Here is an 18,227-nt window from a genome sequence, read left to right on the forward strand (position 1 = left end):
TCTAACTTAGCAAGAGAAATAGAATTAAAAACTATCTTGTTAGGTATAGTTACTACTGCAAAACAGATTATTTGCCTTCCTTGAATATTGATATGCAATATGTTTTTATTATTTTAAAAATCACCATCATAATAATAATTTCAGAACTGTAATTCCCTCCAAATTAATTTTTTGTAAATTTAATTTAAATAACATCGGCTATAATCAGTTCTAGATATACTCTGAACATTTCTAAAGAAGCATTTGCATTTTTAAATGTTACCAGGATTTACAAACTCTTAACAATAATGTCTCTCCAGTAACACATTTCTAGGACAATGGTTGTTTGAAATAAATTGTGATTTAGAAAATATATGTCACATATAAGAGAAAAGTGATATCAAAAACCTTTATCCTGCAGTTTAAAAAAAGTCAGTTACTTGGAAGAATATTGAGTATGTCTGTTAATCAACTCTGCCATGAAAAGTTACATTTATAATGCTTGTGATGTGTTGAATGAAGAAATATTTTGACTTTTGGAGTGAAGGAATTCACTGAACAGAAGAAATAACATAATGGATTCAGAAAGGATATTATCCACACAGAGTTGACATATAGGAATGGGACTCTTTATTTCTTTCCTTTTTTCCCCATTTACTTTCTCCTTTCTCATCCTTCTTTCTTTTTCATTCTCCCCCTCCTTTCCCCTTCCTTACCCCTTCCCTTTTCTTCCCTGCCCTACTCTGCCCTTCCCTTTCCTTTCCACCCAACTTCCTTTCTTCTCCTGCCTTTCCCTCTTGTTTTAATTATTATGGTATTTACACAGTGTGCTTTGCAATAATAGTTCCCTTTTATTTTTTAAATTCACTTATTTATAAAATGGAAACACTGACAAGACCATAGGATAAGAGGGGTACAATTCCCACCACCAGAGCTCCATATTCCATCCCTTCACCTGATAGCTTTCCTCTTCTTTAATCCCATTGGAGAATGGATCCAGGGTCATTATGGGGTGCAGAAAGTGGAAAGTCTGGCTTCTATAATTGCTTCCCCGCTGAACATGGGCATTGACAGGTCGATCCATACTCCCAGAGTGTCCCTCTCTTTCCATAGTGGGGCAGAGCTCTGAGGAGGTGAAGCTCCAGGACATATCTGTGGTGGTGGGGTCATCTGTCCAGGGAAGTCTGGTTGGCATCATGGAAGCATCTAGAACCTGGTGGCTGAAAAAGAGTTAACATATAAAGCCATACAAATTGTAGATTTTATCATGAACCTAATGGCTGGAATATTGCAAGTAAAGATTTGGGGTCTCTGTTTTGGAAGTAGCTTGTAGATCTATTTTAGGTATATTCCAAAGGGCCCATGATTTTGTTTTTGCCTGAACCTGACATTTGATATGCAGGTGGACCCAGGTTATTGTCTGGGGAGATGATGTCATGGCTGAAAAAAGGGCTAGAAAGCTGGATCAGGGAAGAGAGTAGCTCCCAAATATGGGAAAAGTGTATACATATTGTTGACTGTAAACCCCATTGATTTGATCTGGGGCCCATATTCAGCATAGGGGCCTATGTAAACTCTGCATCCCTGTAGCTCTGAACTTGCATTCTGTGGTCATCAGTAGGAACATTCTGAGTTGCACCAATTTCAGGACCAATCTTCTTCAGGTGGTAGATAGAGTATGTTACGCAACCCCCCTTCAGAGGATGGAATATTCTCTACCATTGTTGATCCACATTGAGGGCAATGTCCTTTGGGGGCCCCCAGAGGGGTCCATTTTGCTGTTCCTGATGGAGATGACCAGTGATAATGGAGAGAGGGATCTATTTGAGATCTAGGTTCATCATGTTTGTGTGTGAATCCCAGGACTCTCCAACTAGGGCCCCAGCTGATGGGGTAGCCTGATAGTGACTCAAGAATAATCATTAAAGTATGCCAGTGTCCTTCCCTGATTCAGCTGTTGTTCCCTTTTATTTTTTATGTCAATTGTTTTCTTTTAAAAATATTTTAATAGAAATATTGTGTAAATGTTATACAAGTCAGTTATTGTCTCAGATGCACATTTAATCAAGTGATACAATGGATTACCTCAAAATACCAGGATGTTCTTTAACAATAGATTATACTGGAAACACTCATTTTGGACTAAATAGTTAAAACTCATAGTTACCTCTAGTATTACCAAATATTCTTTTTTTTTAATTGACAATACATATGGGATGTATTTATTAACAGGACACTAACCCTATTTTAATTTAAAAAATATTTTTAATATTTATTTATTACTCCCTTTTGTTGCCCTTGTTGTTTTATTGTTGTAGTTTTTATTATTGATGTTGTTGTTGGATAGGACAGATAGAAATGGAGAGAGGAGGGGAAGACAGATGGAGGAGAGAAAGATAGACACCTGCAGACCTGCTTCACCGCTTGTGAAACGATTTCCAGGTGTGGAGCCGGGGGTTCGAACCTGGATCCTAACGCTGGTCCTTGCACTTTGTACCAACTGTGCTTAACCCACTGCGCTACCTCCAGACTCTCCCTATTTTAACTTTTTCACCACATCTTTACATTTCAGATATGATGAAAAAGATCAAAGATTATTATTTCACTTTGTATGCTTCTTTTAAAAATATTAGTAATTTATTATTGATTTTCAAAATGATGAGATAACAGGGATATAATTCCACAGTTCCATAACATTCCCACCACCAGAGTTCTTTGTCCCCATACCCTCCACTGTAAACTAGTTTTCCCAAGGTCATAAATAGGGGGCTGGATATTATTTTTATAACTACATATACATATACACCCATTTTTTTATCGTCCTGTGTTCTCCTTTCTAAGTCACACCTATAGCTGTTACTACTTCTGAATGCCCTTCCTCTTCTCTGTGGGTCTTGATGGAATTGGAGTTCAGAGCCCTCTGATCATCTTCCCCTCACATTTCTCCTACTGGTGGTATGGACTAGAGTTCTTTGTGAGATGCAGAAGGTGACAATTCTGGCTTCTGCAATTGCTTTTCTGTTGGACATGGGCAATGGCAGGTGGATCTTTGTCTGCAGCCTATTTTTATCTTTCCCTAGTGGGGTAGGGCTCTGGAAAGGTGAGATTCTGGGACACATTGGTGAGTTCAGGATGGAATCATGATAGCATCTGCAATTTGGTGGCTGAAAGGTGGTAAGATATAAAGCAAGACAAAACAATAAAATTAAATGATAAACAGGAACAAAAAATATAGGAGCAGAGCAGATGAGAATAGGGATCTTGGGGTGAAGAGAAGCTAGGATTTCTAAAGTATGTTCCTAGGTACCAATGATTTTAGGAATTTTTGTTTGAGCTTGATAGCTAATATGCAAGTGGACTAAAAATAGTGTCTAGGAAGATGTTGTCAGAGTTGAGAACAGGGCTAGAAAGTTGGATTAACAACAGGTTAAGTGCATGTGGTGCAAAGTAGAAGGACCGGCATAAGGATCCCAGTTCAAGCCCCAGCTCCTCACCTGCAGGGGAGTCGCTTCACGGGTTTTGAAGCAGGTCTGCAGGTGTCTGTTTTTCTCTCCCCCTCTCTGTCTTCCCCTCCTCTCTCCATTTCTCTCTGTCTTATCTAACAATCATGACACCAGTAACAACAACAATAATAACTACAGCAATAATAAAAAAACAACAAGGGCAACAAAAGGGAAAATAAATATTTAAAAAAGTTTAATTAAAAAATTACATTTAAAGAAAGTTGGATTAGGGGAGACAGTAGCTGCCAAACTTGAAGAAAGTATATAAATACAATAAACAGTCAATCTGACCAAGGACTTATATATATATTCACATTTAGCACAGGAGCCCACGTAACCTCTGAATCTCTGCCAGTCTGAACTCGCAGTCCATGGTCACAGCTGGGAACATTCAAGGCTGCACTCATTTTAGGACCAGTCTTTCTCAAATGGCAGAGAAGGATGACACAGGCTCCCTTGGAGGTGGAGCAGTTCCTACCATTGGTACTTTATACTAAGGACAAGGTCTTAGAGAGCCCTACAAATGAGCTTGTATGACAGTCCTAATGGAAGGGCCAGTGATGTGGGAGGAGGTCTCTATTAGTGATCTAGGCCCATCATATCTAAGGACTCCCTGACTAGGGCCCCAGAAATGATTATCTGCTATTTCTCTTTCTCTTTTAAATTTCTTATTATATTTATTTATTGGATAGAGATAGCCAGAAATTGAGGGTAAGGGTTAAGCAAGAGAGAGAGAGAGGGACAGAGAGACAGCAGCAGTACTGCTTCACCACTCGTGAAGCTTTCCTCCTGCAAGTGGGGACTGGGGGCTTGAACCCAGGTCCTTAGGCATTGTAACACATGTTCTCAACCAGTTGTGTTACCACCCAGCCCCCTACTTGTCTTTCTCTTTATAACTTATTTTGCTTAACAAGATCTCCTTTAGAATCATCTATGTTGCTGCAAAAGCAAAGATCTCATTGTTTCTTAGAACTAAGGAGTATTACATTGTATATTTGGTTGTTTCCAAATCTTAACTATTGCTCTCATGTTATGATGAACAAAGCTGTGCATATATTTCTCCAAATAATTTTTGTGAGCAATATAATTACAGGGTTTTTAAGGTATTTTGAAATTATTCATACTGCTTTCCACAAGGGCTAGGTCAGTTTACAACCTGCAGTGTATAAGGATTTCTTTCTCTCAACGTTCCACCTACACTAACTGCTTTTATCTTGCCTGATGTGTGACATTGTCACTAATTTGATCTGGTTTCTCATTAGTGTCTTGATTTGTATTCCTCTGACAATACATCACACTGAAAATTAGTTTTTATTTGTTTGTAGACCCTCTGTATATCTTTTCTTAGTGAAATGTCTCTTCTGTTCACCTCTTGATGTTTTTAAATTTATTTTTGTGATTGTTGATATACTTTTATGAGTTCTTTATACATCTTTGCTATTAGTTCTTTGGTATATGGTATGTGAATATCTTCCATCTAGAAGGATATATATACCTATATATACATACATATATATATGTATATAGATACACACACACACACACACACATATATATATATATATATATATATATTTGGTAATTCTTTCTTTTGCTGTACAGAAGCTTTTCAGTTTGGTGTCCTTGCAGTTGTTTATTTTAGCCCTTGCTATTGATCTCAAGTCCTCAACAATATCTTTGAAGCCAGAAATCTGCTGATTTTTTTCTTTTGTAAATTATATGAATTCTAATCTGACATACTTTTTTTTTTTTTTTTTGCCGCCAGGGATATCGGTGGGGCTTGGTGCCTGCACTATGAATCCACTGCTCCTGGAGGCCATTTTTCCCATTTTGTTGCTGTCATTGTTATTGTTGTCATTGCTGTTTTTGATGTTGTTGGATAGTCCAAAGAGAAATCGAGAGAGGAGGGGAAGACAGAGAGGGGAAAAGAAAGATAGACACCTGCTTCACAGCCCATGAAGCAACTCCCTGCAAGTGAGGAGCTAGGGCCTCCAACCGGGATTCTTATGCTATTCTTTGTGCTTCACATCATGTGCACTTAACGTAGTGCACTACTGCCTGGCCCCCAACATAGAAATCTTTAGTACACTTGGAGTTGACTTTTTTATTTTACATGGTGAGATACAGTGATTTTGCTTCATTTCTCTGACTATTACCATCAATTTTCCAGATACTGCTCATTGAAAAGACTTTCCTTCATCCATAAAAATATGATAAACTTTGCACTTCCTAGGATTCAAGTAGACATTGTAAAGTCCTCCAACCATCTCTGCAGATGTGCTTTGGCACATTTCTATTTTGATTTAATAATTATATTGTCTGACCATTCTTATTTTAGTTCCTGTTTTTCAACTGTCCTGTGATCATAGCAAGTAACATGTCTATACTGTTTATATTAAGCAATAAAATTATATATTGGGTTTCTATAGAGAGACAGAGGGGCAGAAAGGCAGCAAAAGAGCTAAAGAGACCACAGCAAAGAAACTTCTTTCAGTGTCCTAGAAATTAAGCTTGAACCTAGGTCACACACATGACAAATAAGCACACTATCCAAGTCAGCTATTTCACGGCCTCTAAAAATTGTATAGTTTAAGGGAGGGTGAGGTAGCACAATGGTTATGCAAACAGACTCTCATGCCCGAGGCTCCTAGGTCTCAGGTTCAATCCCCTGTAACACCATAAACCAGAGCTGAGGAGTGCTCTGGAAAAAAAAAATAAGTTCATATAAATGAGCATGATCATTTGAAGTCTTGTTCATAATGGTTTAGTTGGTGAATAAGCTTTGATTTTTCTTGTGCAAAATATCTTAATAGTATGGGTCAGTAGAAGTCTAATGTATATGGATTATGCATAGGGTTTTCTTGTCTTATTGACACGTATATTTCTTTTTTAAATTTTTTTTTTTATTTAAGAAAGGATTAATTAACAAAACCATAGGGTAGGAGGGGTACAACTCCACACAATTCCCACCACACAATCTCCATATCCCACACCCTCCCCTGATAGCTTTCCCATTCTCTATCCCTCTGGGAGCATGGACCCAGGGTCATTGAGGGTTGCAGAAGGTAGAAGGTCTGGCTTCTGTAATTGCTTCCCCGCTGAACATGGGCGTTGACTGGTCGGTCCATACTCCCAGTCTGCCTCTCTCTTTCCCTAGTAGGGTGGGTCTCTGGGGAAGCGGAGCTCCAGGACACATTGGTGGGGTCTTCAGTCCAGGGAAGCCTGGCTAGCATCCTGATGGCATCTGGAACCTGGTGATTGAAAAGAGAGTTAACATACAAAGCCAAAGAAATTGTTGAGCAATCATGGACCCAAAGCTTGGAATAGTGGAGAGGAAGTGTTAGGGAGGTACTCACTGCAAACTCTAGTGTACTTCTGCTTTCAGGTATATATTTTGCACTAGTTTATGGATACGTGTGAACATAAGCTCTCTCTCACAGAAACTGGTGTATATCTAGGTTATGGGACTTTGTTAGAAAGTGAAACACCTGAGATGAAATTAGAGTGTACTATAAAAGGAAAGGTCTCACCCGAGTAATGAAGCTGAAGTGTTGTCATTCCACACGTGAAGTCTCTGGACACAGTCTGAGATAAAGCATGTTGAGGTGGCAGTCGTTGAGTTGGTTAGGTTGTGATCGGCGAATGCGATATTATTTGATATGGATTGGGATAGGCATACGGGAAAGTGGGCCCTATCCAAGGATTCCAGGACTGGGGGAAGTAGGGGCTCTATAGTGGAGATGTGAGGTTCCTGCTGTCTTAGGGTTCAAAAAGACAATCGATAGTTAATGTTATCATCACATTATTTGGTAATTGGGTTAACTTTGAAAAGTCCTTTTGTTATGGTTTGCTGTACAGTACCCAGTATCTTGTATATAGCTGTGCTATTGGATGCTTCTAATCTACCTGGTCTAGGCTTTTGAGAGAGTCCGCATATCAAATACACAGCCTATATATTAAAAAGTTTCAGTTTGTGTTTTGAAAAACTTTGAGACATACAATTGATTTCCCCCTCTCATATTAATTAACTAGTGATTTATATGTCTACATTTTGCTAGGAGTGTACATAAACACCATTCCCACCATTTCTTAAGTCTCAGTGAGGCATTTTAGTGTAAGTAGAGTATGGTACAAATTGCAAGATCAGCAGATGCCTCTCTGGGTTATCAAGTCAATTCCTTGTGCTTTACACTTTGTTTCTCAAACAGGTAGCTGATTCATTGAGTCTAGGTTTCCTTACAAATTTATGATTTTATAAAGGGAGTTAGAGAAATTTATATGTATACAGTGGAAAGCATTCTAAGTGATATTGTCAAGTGGACTATTTGTCACAAAGGTGCTCTTGATGCAAGGTTGATAGAGGATATTGCAGAGTCATGGGACAAATACCAGGCTCCCTGCTGGAGTGAGCAAACTGTTAAGTATCAGCCATATAATTTTAATTTGCTAAACAGACTCTTTAATTTGCTAAACAGACTGTTTTAAAATAAGAATATACCTGTATAATTCAGCACTAGACTTCATTCAGATATAATAAGATAATACAGTATACACTCTACACCTATTGAAAGCAAATAAGCAAATACCTATGCTAATGGATAATATATCAGGAATAACAAAATTCACATGTTGACAGGTACATGGAGTTAGAGTTCTCTGGTGTTGCTGTAATGCCTTTTGTATGAAATCTTCTTATTTTTCACAGTTGCACTCTGCTACCCCATATATATATATATAAACATTTTCCTTACGTGATGAATATATTTGCACAGAAGCTTGGGGAGTCATTTCCCATAATCAACATGACTTACTTTTTATTTCAGAGTTCCTTTCTCAGTTCATTAACTTTCAACATTACAAAAATGTGTTTTTAATTTTAGTTAAAATGGCATGTGCTTCTGAACACTAACACCATATATATGTATATGTCCCATACATTTATACATAAAATTATGTATATTTGTATATACATATATACATATAAAATAAAACACAAAGAAGTAGTCAGACAGGTGCACTGCTTTGACATACGCAATGCCAGGTTTCAACCTCTGGCTTTTGATTTATCTCCCCAAATTTAGCACAACAAAATTTTTATTTATTTATTTATTTATTTATTTATTTATTTATTTATACCTAGAAGGGAGGGAAGGGAGATTGGGAGAGGGAAAGGAGGATGGACATTAGTAATCCTACTTTTCAGCTCCTGAAGTGGACTCTTTTCAGATAGGGAGCAGGGACTTGACCGGGGGTCCGTTTTCTTAATAATATGTACGATTAACTGGGGTGCACCGCCACCCGGCTCTGGATACAGGACAATTTTTAACACTGAGTTATCTCTGGGGTTCCATATCTGTACAAAGCCACCTTTCCCAGTGGCCATTTTCTTCTTTCTTTTTGTAGGGTGTGAGAGCTAGAGGGAGAGAGAAAAGGGAAAGGAGGATACCTACAGTACTCCTCCCTTGCTCTTGCAGCTTTCTCCATATAGGGCCTTGAACCTAGGTCCCTGCACATGGTAATATGTATGCTCTCTGTGTTTACCACCACCTGCATCCACCACAGGCATTTAAAAAGTTTACTATTAGGATTTGTTTGGAATGTGTACACATACATACACATACACACACATACACCCACACTCCTGTCATCTGCAAATAGTGACAACTTTGCTTCTTTTTCTCAAATCTGTATTATTGTAATTCCCTTTTCTTGTGTAATTGCTATGGTTAGGACTTCTAAGACTATGCTAAATAGTAGTAGTCATAGTTGGAAAGACCTGCCTTGCAACAGGTCTAAGAGGAAAAAACTAGCAGCTTCCTACCATTTAATAATCACCTTAGCATTGGGTTCACAAGCACTTTTTTTTTCACTATTTATTTATTTATTTATTATTGGATAGAGACATAGAGAAATTGAGAGAGAAGGGGGAGACAGAGAGGAAGAGATACAGAGAGACACCTGCAGACCTGCTTAACCACCTGTGAAGTGACTCCCATGCAGGTGGGGAGCTGGGGTTAAAATGGGCGCCATGTGCACTTAACCTGCTGCGCTACCGCCAGACTCCCCACAAGCACGTTTTAATGGTACCTCACATTGGTGGAAAGCATTCTAATATCACCACAGCTTGAATTGGATTAAAATTGTAAATATTTTATATCTGTTACTGGACTTGAACATTTGATCTCTCATCTTTAATTCTCAAGAAATGTTCTTTGATCCATCTATGAAAATATAGTCCAACTCTATCCACCTAAAGTTACTTATCAAACTCATAAGAAAGTTATTTATGTTAGTAATTCATGTGATTCGTCAGGCTGCTATAGAGGACTTCTTATGTTTTCAAATTAATATTTATAATGAATATTTATATAGAAATTTGATAAAACAGAGAAAAATTGATAGGGGAATGAGAGGTAGATAGAGACAATCACTTGCAGCACTGCTCCTGTAGCCTCCTCCCTGCAGGCTGGTACTGGGGAGTTGACCCCTGGCTGGTGCATCATAAGGTGTACACTCAGCTTGCTGCACCGCTGCCCATCTCCTCAAATCACTATAGTTCAACCATTTGAGTATGCTGCACTGTTATATACATTTTTGTGTGTTTTCTTTTTCCTTAGAGGATTGTTTAACTGTTAATTTCACCATTATATTAATTTTACTGTCTTTAAGTAAAAATGTAGACCAATTTATTCACCAAGTATTTCCTTGCCACACAGGTATATTTCTTATTTATTTATTTATTTATTTAAGAAAGGAGACAGTAACAAACTGTAGGATAGGAGGGGAACTCCACACAGTTCTCACCACCCAGTCTCCATATCCTAGCCAGTCTCCATATCCCATCCCTCCCCTGATAGCTTTCCCATTCTCTATCCCTCTGGGAGTATGGACCCAGGGTCATTGTGGGTTGCAGAAGGTGCAAGGTCTGGCTTCTGTAATTGCTTCCCCACTGAACATGGGCATTGACTGGTCAATCCATACTCCCAGCCTGCCTCTCTCTTTCCCTAGTAGGGTGGAACCACACAGGTATATTACTATAGTGAACATATATTATTAAGAGGACACTACAAACAGAATAGATAGCATAATGGCTATGGAGAAGATTTTTAGGCCTGAAACTTCAATGTCAAGGATCAATCCCAGGCACCACCATTAACCAGAGCCAAGCATAAACAAGACCAAGTATTCTGGTCTGTCTCTGTCTTTGTCTCTGTATCCCTCTCTCTCTCTGTAACTCACATTAAAAATAAAACATTAAAATATATAGTACACCAAATAGTGTCTAAGTCTCTAAAATAAGATTCTAATACAATTTTTAAGCAATGATAAATGAAATAAGTATGAAATTTATTCTGATATATGTTTGGGGTAGAATAATGATCATTCATTTATTTATGTGCTTATTGCCATTGCTGAGGCTTCAATGCTTTAGGCTGATTTTTTTTTTTTGATGGAAAGAGAGAAAGACAGGCAGAGGAAGAGAGGGAAAGACAGCATAACAGCAAAGCTTCCTTTAGTGTGATGGGGTTGAATTTCATCCTGAGTTGCACACAAGCAAAGCAGATGTACTATACAGGGGATGTTTTGCCAGTCTGTCATTGATATATGTATGTGTATATATATATATATATATATATATATATATATATACACATTATTGGATATAGAGAGAGAGAAATTGAAAAGGAGGGGGAGATAGAGAAAGAGAGAGACACCTGCAGCACTGTTTCATCACTTATGAAGCTTTCCCCCTGCAGGTGGGGACTAGCATTTTGAATCTGGGTCTGTACACTGTAATGTGTGCACTTATCCAGGTGTACCACCCACCACCTGGACCCTCATTGATAGATTTTTTTAAAGAACATAACAATAATATGTACTCATATTTAATAAAATCATAAAATATGCTCATATTTTAAGTAGAAAGCACACAACTCTATTAACAAAGGTTTTGAATTCTTAGACTTATATTTCCAAGTATTAGCAGAGATCAAAGGAGTTGAGAAGACATACGGACTTACCTTTTTTTTTTTTTTGCCTGCAGGGTAATCACTGGGGTTCTGTGCCAGGACTACGAATCCACTGCTCCTGGAGGCTATTTTTCCCATTTTGTTGCCCTTGTTGCCCTCGTTGTGATTGTTATTGTTGTTATAGTGGTTGTTATTGTTGGATAGGACAGAAAGAAATTGAGAGAGGAAGGGAAGACAGAGAGGAGGAGAGAAAGATAAACACCTGCAGACCTGCTTCACCACTTGTGAAGAGACATCCTGCAAGTGGGGAACTGGGGGATCGAACTGGGATCCTTACGCTGGTCCTTGCTCTATGTGTGATTAACCAGCTGCACATACACAGAAATGACTATATGGAATAGTCTTAGTGTGTATTGTTGTTCCCTGCTCATTTACCATTTACCATCCCTTGAATGTCAGCCCTGAAATTTCAGGTAATATCAGTTGTGTCTTTGCCTGAGGAATTTCCTGCTTATTTGAAGACTATCTATAAATGCCCTCAAAAGAGCCAGAGAACTTAACAACCTCAGGGAATAAACACCCTTCAACTAGTGATTGACAGCTTGCATATAAATATCAGCTCCCTTGCTCCTAAGATGGAATAACCTTGAGTTATATGCTTCCTAGTGTTTCCAATGAGATGAAACTCTTCTTACTATGGTGATTACTATTCAGTCATATCTCTTTTATGCCTCCTCTTTCTGTATCACTTCCTTATTCTTACACTGCTTCTCTGGAATTAGTCACCAAAACTTACAAAGTATCTTTATTAAAGAGCTTGGTTATGGTACAATGCAAAATAAGAGAAGAGTACTATGTAGTGGATTAATCTTTATAAGAGATACTAGGTTCAATTCAAATCAAACCATACTAGTAATACAACTCCCTTTTTAAAAGAATCATCTTCAAGGGGGATAGACATAAGGCTATTTCCCTGTAATTCCTTTTTCTTGTGTTATTGCCATAGTTAGCACTTCAAGGACTGTATTGAATTTTCTTTTTCCTCCAGGGTTATCACTCCAGCCTCAGTGCCTGTACTATGAATACAATGCTCCTGGCAGCCATTTTTTTTCCATTCTGTTGTTGTTGTTGTTGGATAGGACAGAGAGAAATTGAGAGAAGAGGGGAAGAAAGAGAGGGGGAGAGACAGGCATTGAGAGAAAGATAGACACTTACAGAACTGCTTCACTGCTTGTGAAGCAACTGACGCCCCTCCAGGAGGGGAACCAGAAGTTGGAACCCGGATCCTTTGCACTGGTCCTTGCACTTCATACTATGTGCTGTGTTGATTTTTTTTTCTTTTTCTTTTTCTTTTTCTTTTTCTTTTTCTTTTTCTTTTCTTTTTTTTCTTTTTACTTTTATTTATTTATTTTTTTAACCAGGATTGTCTCTGGGACATAACGCTACCATTCCTAGTATCCTTTTTTAAAAATAATAATAATAATAATAGAAGGTGTGAAACAGAGAGTGAATGAGAGATAGAGCGACACCTACAACTCTGCTTGTGAAGCTCCCCACCCCATGCAGGTGGAAACAGGAATTCTGCGCATTGTAACATGTATGCTGTATCAGGTGAGCTACCACTTGACCTCCTGTTATTCTGAATGATCCATACTACTCCCACATTATGTGATTATATTTAATGAACTGTAGTATACTGCTTCTGCCCTGCCTTCAAAGACATAAAAACAGTCTCCAATCCACTTATTTCCAGGGGTTGTTTATATTACCCCCCCCCCCCGATCTTATTTTACAACTACTGAATTGTTTTATAGTTGTTAGGGGAAACTGAGTTTTTTTTTTCATATTTTCACTCTGTAGTGGATTTTAGAATTTATTTAGATTTTTTTTTTAGTAAAAACAGAAGAAAATTTTATTTGGATGATAAGGGAATTGTATTTGTGTAGGAGAATTCTATCTGAGGTGTTAGGAAAAGTTTATGCTCTATTTCCTTGTTGTTCTGTGAATGGTAGTAAAACTAAAGTTGTGTCAAAATCATCTTGAGAGGTTAGAAAAATAAAGAGAAATCTGGAATTCCCATTCCAGAATTTCTGATTCAGTAGGTCTGGGATAGGGTTCAAGAATTTACACTTATAACTAGACGCCCAAGTGATACTCATAACTGGTGGTACTGGAACCACACCTTAAAGAAATACTTCAGGGGGTCAGATGGTAGCACAGCGGGTTAAGTGCACGTGGCGCAAAGCTCAAGGACCAGCATAAGGATCCCGGTTCGAGCCCTCAGCTCCCCACCTGCAGGGGAGTCACTTCATGGGCACTGAAGCAGGTCTGCAGGTGTCTATCTTTCTCTCCCCCTCTCTGTCTTCTCCTCCTCTCCCCATTTCTCTCTGTCCTATCCAACAACTAACAACATCATCAACAACAACAATAATGACTACAACAAGGCTACAACAACAAGGGCAACAAAAGGGAGAAAAAACGGCCTCCAGGAGCAGTGGATTCATGGTGCAGGCAGTGAGCCACAGCAATAACCCTGGAGGCAAAAAAAAAAAAAAAGAAATATTTCAATCCTCCTAATGATAGTGTGTAACAGAAGTGGTTAGAAAAGTGATATGAGTGATATGCATGCATTTTATTTATTTTATTTATTTAATTAATTTGTTATTGGATATAAACAGAGAAATTGAGAGGGGAGGGAGAGATAGAGAAGAAGAGAGACACCTGAAGATCTGCTTCACCACTTTTGAAGCTTTTCCCCTGTAGGTGGGGACCAAGGGCTTTTACCCAGGTCATTGTGCACTGTAATATGTGTGCTTAACCAGGTGCGCCACCACCTGGCCCCCACATAAATTTAAAAAAAATTATCTTTATTTATTGGATAGAGACAACCAGAAATTGAGAGGGAAGCAGGAGATGGAGAGGAAGAGAGACAGAGAGACACCTGCAGCCCTTCTTCACCACTCTCAAAGCTTCCCCTCCCCAAGGTAGGGACTGGGGGCTTGAACCTGAGTCCTTGTGCAAAAAATGTATGCCTTGTGGTTAGAACTAACACTAACATGGGCTCTAATCCCTGGTTTCTTATTTCCTGCAGGGGAAGTCATTCTTGAAATTCATGAAATATTGCACTGCCTTTCTAGAAACAAACATTGAATAAATAATTCTTTTATTTCTTTGTTGTTTCCTAGATGGATTACTAAAAGATCAAATAGCGGAAAGCAATAGTCTACTCTTGCAGAAACAGAAGGCACATTGTATTTTTTGCTTTAGAGGAGAGAATTTTCATTTTCAGCAAGCTATCTTTTTCAGACCACTAGCTGCTAACAGTTTGGTATCATTGTCTTTACAGAAGAAAGCGGGATAATGACAAATACATTGTATTAAATTTTAAAATGATCCTGACATTGAAGTTGAAAGTGCCTGTAAGATCAGACTGCTATTCAAGCTATGGGCATAAGACTGCAAAGGAGATTAAACTTGAGAGTTCCTATAGAATAGTTCCTCATTCTCTTTCATTTAGATATCTTACAGTGAAATTAAAGCAAAACTTTAATAACATTTAGCAATGAGGGGAACCAAAAGAGAAAAACAGAGACTTGTTCTAATCAGAACTTCCCCATCCTTGTTTGATGGAAAGGTGGTAAGTAGACAGACTGGTGAATCAATTTAAATGCTAAAGAGAGCAACTTCAATGCAGCTTTAAATATATTTACTATATATTTTCTGTTGATAAGACCAAACTATATTCTGAATTACTTCTTCTTTTCACCCTATTGCATACCTAAGTATTAAAAGATAACTTTTTCTTTATTCTCTTTAATTTAGGTCCCTAAAGAAATGGCTATATTCACATCACTATCTCATATTTCACAGATAGGCTAAATATAGTCTGATTTCTCCAGATTTTAATACTGAGGAATAGCTTAGAGTAAATTGCTTCCTGAGTGTGTCTGTGTCTTTTATAGAAGGTTGTCTCCCTTTTCTATGTCTTCTGAAATTCTTACTGAGTAATTTAATTTTAGTTTCCATTCCATATCATTCTAAATGAAAAATGAATCATAGACTATACTTCTATTTGAAATTGAGGCTCATCTGATTGCATGGTCTTTCTAATTAATGTGAAATTGCCACCCTTGCCATTAAATTCAACTTTCCTCCTGGATATTTTGGGATTTTTTTCTTATCCATTGTATATTGCACTAGTGATGCTAAGGATTAGTTACAGTGTGAGTCAGAGAGATATTATTTTGTTTTCTTGTTCTCAAATGCACTTTAAAGTAATATTTGACTGTTTCATGTGACCTTTCGCTTATAGCTCTTTTCTTACTATCTTTCAAATTTTACTGCTAGGTAGAGATAATAAATTGTTGAGAGAGGGGGCCAGGAGGCAGTGCACTGGGTTAAGTGCAATACTACTAAACACAAGAACCTGCCCAGGAATCCTGATTTGAGCTCCTGGTTCCCCAACTATATGTGTATATGTGTGTGTGTGTGGGGGGGGGTTGCTTCACAAGTGGTGAGGCAGGTCTGCAGGTGTTTATTTTTATCTCTCTGTATGTTCCCCTCCTCTCTCAGTTTCTTTGTCCTATCTAATAAAATGGGGGTGAGGGGAAGCCTTCTGGAGCAGTGGATTTGTAATGCTGGCACCAAGCCCAGCAAAAACTCTGGAGAATATATATATATATATATATATATATATATATATATATATATATATATATATATGGCATGTGTAATAGAATGATTTTAACTGGTAGGACTAGGTTTAGAAATGTAATTTGAGAATTACCTTTTCTATGCCCATTCAAGTTATTTCTAGGAAAATACATTGAAATAAAATGCTTCTAGAAAGTTCCATCTGGAGGCCAGGTGGTGTGGCCCACTTGGTAGAGCAGACATATTATATAGAATGTTGAAGGACTCAGGTTCAAGCCCCTGGTTCCTACCTTCAGGGGAAAGCCTAACAAGCTGTAGATGTCTTTCTCTCCCTATTGCTATATCTGTCTCTCCCTTCTATCTCAATCTCTCTCTCTCTCTCTCTCTCCTTATTCAACAAATAAGTAAATGAAGTAGTAAAAAGGAAAAAAAAGAGAAATTTTCATCTATTCCTTTAAAATAAATTGTTCTTTGAAAATCTTAGTAAAATCTACAGTTAACATTTTGAATTTCTCAATTATTACAATTTTTCATATTTCAATTGGTTAAGGAATCAAAATTACTAATTAATGGGTAGCCCTTTATGCGGAGCTACTCACTTCATACTTACTGATCAGTGTCTGCTATAGTCAAAGTGTTATGTTATTTTCCATAGAGAGATATTTAAAAGGTAGAATCCAGGTTCAAACTCTCAGTCCCTACCTTTCGTGGGGGATGGGCTTTGCCAATGGAGAAACAGTACTGGGGGCAGTTAAGCATACATGGTGTGAAGCACAAGGACCAGTGTAAGGATCCCAGTTTGGCCTCCAGGAAGAGTGGATTTGTAGTGCAGGCACTGAACCCCAGTGATGACCCTGGAGGCAAAAAAAAAAATAGAAGCAGTGCTGCAGGTATCTTTCCTTGTCTCAGTCTAGCTGTCCTTTTCTCTCTGTCTCCAGTGAAAAAAAGATGGTTGCTGGGAATAGTGGAATCAAAGTACAGGCATCAAACATCCCTCCCCCTATAACCCTGGAAAAAAAATGAGCCAAGAAAAAAAATGAAAAGGTAGAAATCAATACTTATTTAGAAAAATCATACATTTTTTTCAAGGTAAGTTAAAGGAAAAATTTGTTTGACGTTAATTTAGTGCAGTATTTAATATCACTTTTTTTTTCCACAAGTAAATTTCAATACTTACAAGTATCTATGCAGTGTGTAACTTACAGCTCCCCTCACCCCCACCTGTATGGCCATTTTCCTTCAGAGTCATAATCATATTCATTGAATTATGATGTTAATCCTCCTCACTTTTCTTTAATTTGTACTCATCCTTAAAAAAAAATGGATTGATGTCCTTCAGGAAACTTTCCTTCAACTCTTCTCCTACTGCTTTTAGCCCCATCTAGAATTGCAAGTTAATTTTACACTCACCACCTACCTACCTCAGATTGTTTTTACTTGTGATAATTCCATTTATTTTATAAGTAGCATCTTCATCAGTGTGCATAGTTCAATCTGTTTTTATCAAAAAGGTGTGAGATGAACGAATACTCTTTCATTAGCTACATGATTTTTTTTTTATCTAGAGTTTAGAGATTTTCAGGCTGTGCACTGTTTATAGTAGGATAGAAATGTAAAAACATTGCTGAGCCCCCAAATCAAGCCTCAGTTTTGACGTTTGTGAAAGAAATTATATTTCCATATTGTTAAAGTCAGTTCCTATCAGTATTTATATCACCTGACACAGAAATCATCCTAATTGATAGAAAGTCTGTCTTCCGTGTTCTCATAACACTTTATGATTCAATTGTCAATGTCTTTACCACATTACGTTGAAACTGTCTGCTCACTTCTCTGTCTCCCATTCAACTCAGTGTCACAAAGGTGGAGGCCTCAACTTATTCATTATTTTTATTCTTGGCATGATGCTAGAGAATCTGGTTTCCTAGGTATACTCAGCAAATATTTGTAGAATTTAAAATAGTTATCAATATCTCTATTGATTTGCCCAGCAACCCAACTGGGAATTATCATTATTATTTCATTAATAGGGACATTTTAATTTAGAGATGGTGATAACCCTAGGTTAATTACTAGAAAAGTCTAGTACCCATTATTTATTTATTTGTATTGTCCTACTAGC

The 18,227-nt window shown here is 37.7% G+C and overlaps 1 protein-coding gene across 1 annotated transcript in view; it reads left to right on the forward strand.

The window, feature by feature from the left end:
• The window catches only part of THSD7B (thrombospondin type 1 domain containing 7B), a 1,062,005-nt gene that overhangs the window by 474,674 nt on the left and 569,104 nt on the right, over positions 1–18,227 (forward strand). The gene's annotated exons all lie outside the window — the stretch shown is intronic.

This window comes from Erinaceus europaeus, chromosome 18 (genome assembly GCF_950295315.1).
Source record: "Erinaceus europaeus chromosome 18, mEriEur2.1, whole genome shotgun sequence".
NCBI lineage: Eukaryota > Metazoa > Chordata > Mammalia > Eulipotyphla > Erinaceidae > Erinaceus > Erinaceus europaeus.